Source organism: Cupressus sempervirens, chromosome 10, assembly GCF_028749045.1.
Source record: "Cupressus sempervirens isolate cs-2001-9-10 chromosome 10, ASM2874904v1, whole genome shotgun sequence".
Lineage (NCBI taxonomy): Eukaryota > Viridiplantae > Streptophyta > Pinopsida > Cupressales > Cupressaceae > Cupressus > Cupressus sempervirens.
In genome coordinates this window covers 835,743,631-835,750,916 of record NC_143127.1, presented here as the reverse complement: position 1 = coordinate 835,750,916, position 7,286 = coordinate 835,743,631, and positions in this window count along the sequence as shown.

Here is a 7,286-nt window from a genome sequence, read left to right as displayed (position 1 = left end):
CACAAATCACTTTAGAAAAGAGTTGACTCACATTCGGTCGTCAAGAACGGAGTATGTGAAAGATTTTCTTTATTTGATTCCTTGTAAGTCGTCCATCGAATGAGATTCCTTCTAGAAATGTAGTCTTCTATCACCAAACTACAGAGTGACTAGAAATAGTTTTGTTTTTAATAGTTTTCAGTTTGAAATTAAATTGTCTTCATTTTTTCGTTTTCTATATGTTTGATATGGTTACAAAATTTATAGCTGAAGAACAAGATCAATGAAAATAGTCTGGTGTCCGGATAGTACCCATTGACATAGAAACTTTCATGAACACTCTTCTAATGTAGGATGTCTCTCAATGTAATAAAATTAAAAGCTATTAATTTTATTCTTTTCATTAAATCATATAAATAAACAAATTGAAATTTTAGTTAAGTTACTTTAGATGTTATACATAATTATACATAAATTTATACATACTTTGTGATCATCAAAAGTTATACATAATAATGAAAACATATAAAGTTATACATCAAAAGATGGTGAACATGATGGAGACTTATGAGACTTATAAGAAGTAAAAAGAAATAAAAATAAAAATTTCATTTCTAATTTTAAAGTCTTGTCTTTAAGATGTAAAGATTACACATGTCAAAGTACAAGGAGAAGTCAATCTTATTTTAAAAAGCCCATTCCTATCTAATGAATAGACATTTGAGATCTAATATTTAAAATATATCTAATCTACAACACTATGTATATACAAGATTGTGTATATCTTAATGCTCATAAAATACTTTTAAAAAATAGAGTTGTACCAAGTCCAATAACATCAATTCGAGACATCAACCTATACTTCATACCTTCCTATCCACCTTTAAGTGCATCTATATATATTTCATAAGAGTCTTACCAATATCTGGTAATCTAATTGTGGCGTTGGACTAATTTATGAAAACTTGTGTGCTTACTCTATGCAAGAAAATATCTTTAAAAAAAATTTATAGATAAATTATATTATGTATAACTTTTGATGTTTTCATTATTTGTACATTGAATATATTTGATTTGAAATAATATTTTAGTGTATTTGTAATAAGAAGCTTCTAAGTTCTTATAGGTTCTAAATAAAGAGTATATTGTGTTTGTGATATAGATAATATTGAATAGATTCTAAATTTGAAGAATATTGAATAGGTTCTAAATTTCTAGTTTAAAAATCAACCTTTTCAATATTCTTCTTAGTGTGCTTATAGCATATAGTACAAGAAAATTAAAATTAAAATTCTTACTACAAATTATCAAAACTAACACTTGAACCAACAAGGTGAAATGGTTACACTGATAGCAAGGTAGGTTTTATGTAATGAATTTGAGGGGATGAAAAAGTCAAAAGAAATGGACATTGCATTTTGTAAGAATACTTACTTTTAAAACCATTGTGACTGTATAGAAATTGAGCAAAAAATGTTAATATAAATATAGGAAACTTATATTTTAAATTGGCAAACCCTATAAAATGATTTTATACTACAAAATTGTTTTCAAAATGTATCAAAGTAGATGTCTCTTAAACATGTAATAGTAGAAAATATATTTGAACCCTAGATTAGGTGTTAAATTTTGAGGCTAATTATGTAGTCCTAATGAACAATTAAGATGGAAAATTGTATAAGAGAAAATTTCACAAGATTTCAAACATTAGTATTTGTTTATTGTGAGTTATGTAATTGGTAGATGGTATAATTTTTAAGTATTTGATCTAAAGTATCATTTAAATAAGTAAAACTTCCTAATAATGTATAAATTAAAATATCATATGAAAATGGCTCTATTGAACATTTGTACCTTGATTTGTTAGAGAAAGAGTTGTTCTAGTTGGGCATCCTCTTTTATCATTTTATTTGCATAAAAAAAATATTTTTTTATTTTGGAATCTATCTCTCAATGGAAAACATTGGTGCAAAGAAGTGGCTACGAATGTTAGCCCTCGCCCATGTATTCTACTAATGTTGATTGTTTCTTTTTATAGTGTTGTTTCTTCATTTTTGTGTCTTGATATAGCCCATGCAACTATGAGTGCTAGTTTTCTTATACTATCAAATTGTACAAGATTTGTGGTATAATTTTGGTGTCATCTTGGTTCTATGGTCATCCATGATTATTATTGAGAAGAAGTACATTATGAACTTGATGAAGACCATGTTTCATCGATAAAAAACATTCATTGCAATTAGTTGGATTAGATATTTAATGAACCTTGTTATCAATATTGACAAAACCGCTTTATCCATCAACTCTATTCTCTTTGCAAGTAGTGTCTCCTCTGTTATACATTCTTGTCCATTTGCAATAATAAAGCTCGCTTGCATTCTTGTCAAACAATTAGCAACCATGCAAGTCTACCAATAAACATATCTATATTTTGTGCATATATTTTTTAAGGTGGTCAGAAGGCTATTAAGATCGTGGAAACATTTTGTTAAAAAGTCACAGGTTTCCCATTGTGCATATCTTTCTCCTATAGATTCTAAAACAACAAGGGAATAAATAGAAGAATAGAGAAAATGGAGAACTCAAGATAACACAGAAGTTTACACACACAAATCATTTTTTATTGATCTCGCTTTCAATACATATTGCCACCAATATGAGGTCTTTACAATCATTTCTTCTATGACACACCTTCTATTGTGCAACTTATTCAAATAATACAAATTGTATCTTCTTATATTAAGTCTACAATCTACATAGACCACTTCAAGTTGAAAGTTTAACTCAATGATTCACTAGTAGCTTCCTAAATTAGCTCCCTAAAAAATAGCACAGATACACATGCACATCAGGTTTTATTGGAGATGACAAATTTTTTTACTAACATAGTTATCCTAAATTATACATGTTAATGCACCCAGTTATTCCTCAAAAAATTTAATTCAAAATTCAAAGAACAAATTCTCTAGCATCATTAACCTTCACACCCCCCCTTGATGCAGAGACTCAAAATTCAATCTTAGGGCGCTCAAACATGATTCATGCAACTCATAATGAAACTTCTCGTCACTAGGGTATGATAGAATAAAATAGTACTTCTTGTAGAAGTCAACTATCCTTTTTACCAATTGCTCTCTTTCATGAGAGATCACATGGTTCATTCTTCCCCTCCTTTCTCTAATATGGAGAAGAGCCTTCACACTTCTATGTGCCAATCAAAAGAAGTAGTCATCAACTACTTCACTCAAACATCTAAACCTTCATCCACAACTATTTCTTTTGACATGAAAGCATGGAGGTTTGTACAACCTTCTCAACATCTTTGTGACCTTCTACCAATAAGATCCATTGATCCATAGTTAATCAACATACATACAAAATTTTGTAGATTATCCATCGTAATCCATATTCCAACAAGTGTTTTCACTATGACTCTTGAACCCACAAATTTTACAAGGATGAAAATCCCAACATTTATTTGTTGAGTGTCCTTCCCGGTGACAATGAGAACAATGCACTCATTTAGTTGATTTCTCTGAACTTTTCATACTAGCAACATCAGATCTATCACTAGTGACATAACTTTTATTTTCTATTTCCAAAATCACTAACTTCTTACCCAAATCATAATTCTCCTTCTTGATTCATGAAATAACATTAAATTTTCCTTCAATTTGACATTCTCCATTTTAACATTTTCTAGATTCTTATTTTCACAAACTTCCTCACAAACGTCCTTTCTAAACTTTTTCAAATTATCCTCCAATTATATATTACACTTATTTTATTTTCTCAATTCACCATTCAAAATATCTTTTTCACAAATCAAAATTTCATTTTCTTTCTTTACTTCTTGTATTTTCTCTTCCCCATTGAAACAAATAATTTCATAACAAAATTGAATTACCTTTGTTGGTGTTCCTGGTTTGCACAAAATCTATCTCATTCAATCTTTATAAATCTTTAATCTTCCTTTGACAAATAAAAAACATAGATAACCTTTTCAGCACAACCTTATCTTTTCTTTCAATCAATAGGAAAGCATCACATGTAGAAGATCCTTTCATACTTTGCTCTTCTTCAAAAGTTATAGCTAAGATAATCTCACAAACACACCTCACAACCCATGGTCTTCATCTACTCTAACATAATGATAGAAAATTATTTGCACAATTTTCTGGCTATTCTCTCCCTTGATCTTCTTGCTCACATTTTAAGTCATGCATGCTCAAACATTTTCTCTATCACACCCATGATATTTCCTTAGAGATATGATACCAACTGTAGATTCTAAAATAGTAGGGGAAGAAACAGAAAAATAGAGAAATTAGAGAACTCAAAATTACACAGACTTTTACACACACAAATTGATTTTTATTGATATCTCTTTTAATACATATTGCCACCAATATGAGGTGTTTACAATCATTACTAATGTGGCACACCTTCTATTTTGCAACTTATTCAAATAATACAAATTGCATCTTCTTATATTAAGTCTACAACCTACGTAGACCACTTCATGTTGAAAGTTTAACTCAATGACTCACTTGTGGCTTCCTAAATCAACTCCCTAAAAAATAGCATAGATAGGCATGCACATCAAGATTTATTGGAGATAACAAACAAGTTTACTAAGATAATTTTCCAAAATTGTGGATTTTAATGCACATAGTTATTCCTTGCCAAATTTAATTGAAAAAACCAAAAAAAAAAAATATAATGGTTGTGTGGACAACGATTTGCATAATAAAATCAAGTCAAAGAATTAAAAGTGGAGTTGCATGATCGCTAGCATCATTAATATTTACATCTCCTACAACAATCATGACCAAGGTTGGGGTATTTAGTGAAAGTTTTATCATGCTTAAAAGTATTCTGTGAGAACATCTAAACCAAGGTGGTGATGGGTCTGCTACCTCTCATTTAGCAACTTCTTGAACCCCTTAGTTCATAGCTTGCAAGTTCTTGGGTTCTAATATGGCATGAGATTGATCAACTTGGAGGAAGTTTCTGATATGCCCAAGTGATTATCTTTGGGTTTGACATTTAATCAAGCATTTTTTATCCATCCTCTATCCAACTAGTAACATTATCACCTCCCTCAGAAAACTAATAATTCATAGTTGTTTACATGGCACCAACCCTGTTGTTTGCTTTTGAACATGTAGTTATTGTGATAAGAAAAACTCTTGTACTTGACACAATAGATGACCTAAAATTAGGATGAGACTTGTTCATATATCTCCCATACACACAGAGTGTGCAGTCTTTCTCATGAATCAAGAATCTTCTTTTCCCAGTTTGGTGATAAGTTTCAGACTATAGGTTCAAGTAGTGAGACACCTTGGGAATACAACAAGAAGGGATCAAAAAATCTAATGATGATTCCAAGAATTATCAAAGAGGGGCCATTTTGTGGAGAAATAAACAAAAATCAACCACAATGCAATCAGAATGATGGTGCATGATAAAATATTGAAGGGCAACCTCATGCCTCCATATTTGTATAAAAAATCTAAATATCTCAAACTTAAATTTGTTAATGAATTTTTAAATATCAGATATTAAACAATTGAAATATTGGATGGAGCTAGAGACAAGTGGAGACTTCAAGATTATAAAATTACAAAAAACATGTGATAAATTACAGACTCTTTTAAAGCTTTAAGTTTTGAATGTTTTTAACTTGTTTGAACTAAATAAGATGAAATTTTTACAATAAGCTAGTTGAGACCTTAGAAAAATGGACACATACACATGACTAAAGAGACTCCAATAGAAACTTCATTTGACCTTATAAAAATATAACCTTTTTGGAAGGCACACAGGTGGGGCAACATTAGTTAGGGTTGGCATTTTAAGTTCTAGATTTTAGTAGAAATTTTGGATATATGAAGGTTTTCATCTAGGTAAAGATTTATTTTTCATTTTTTCATGTTTTAAATGTTCTTGGTTAGAATATTACAACTTGATCATTAAAAAATTAGTTACTCCTCTTTACTTGTATTTTTTTTTTCAATTTTATGTCAATTTATAAAACTATACATATGTTGATATTTTGATTGTTAGTCTAATCTACTACAAAAACATATTGAGTCTACTCTTTATGATTTTTTCTCTAGATGAATTGAACTATTAAAGATGATGTAGGTGAAAGTCACAAATATTATTTAATCATACAAATTGAATTTAATGCTATAAATCTAAATTGAAAAATAAATAAAAGTGACAATATGATACATTAAAGAAATTTATAATATTATAAAGGTAATTAATATCACTTTTTTTCATTAATAACATTCTATTTAACATAGATCTGAAGTAACTTAACTAAAGTTTCAATGTCTGTAAATTATATTATAAAAATTAAAAAAATTAAACTAATAACTTTTATTTTTCATATACAATTTTTTTTTAGATATATGCATTTTTATAGTTCATAATAACAAGTCATGATAACTTTAGATTTAATTTTCTTAAGATCATTTTTAAATCATTTGAATTGACTACATTTACTCTATCATATTTTCTTATTCTACCATTCTAGAACATGGTTTAAAAATTATATAAAAAATACAATTGAAGCTTTCATAATATATATGTTTTATTTTAATTATAATACACACACACACACACACACACACACATCTATTTGTATGTGCATGCGTGCGCGTGTCTCTGATGTAGCTATCCTCCTGACAAATTGTACTTTTAACTTTTTCTAAAAATCATGATAACATGTCAATTTTTTTATGAAATTTTCAATATGTATTTGTGTTGATTTAAATGGTTAAAAGAATAAAACAACACCAAATCTTTAAAAAAAAAAAAGTATGTTGTTGTAGATTTGAACAGGAGAATATCCCATGTGACACCACATGTGCACGTGTATACACACACACACACACACACACACACACACACACACACACACACACACACACACACACACACACACACACACACACACACACACACACACACACACACACACACACACACACACACACACACACACAAACACAAACACACACACACACACACACACACACACACACACACACACACACACACACACACACACACACACACACAAATCTATTTATATAAAAAAATAGCAATCACACTTTAGTATTTAATAGGTACATCATAATTATTTGCAATATAACAGTTTTAGTAATTTTTTAATTCAATCTTCAATGTATTACAATTTCAAAAATCTTGTTTGGTTTACATTGGTTTATTATTTTATTTGCAAAATGCAGATTTATAGTCTTTGCATAAAATAGAATTTGACAAATGTT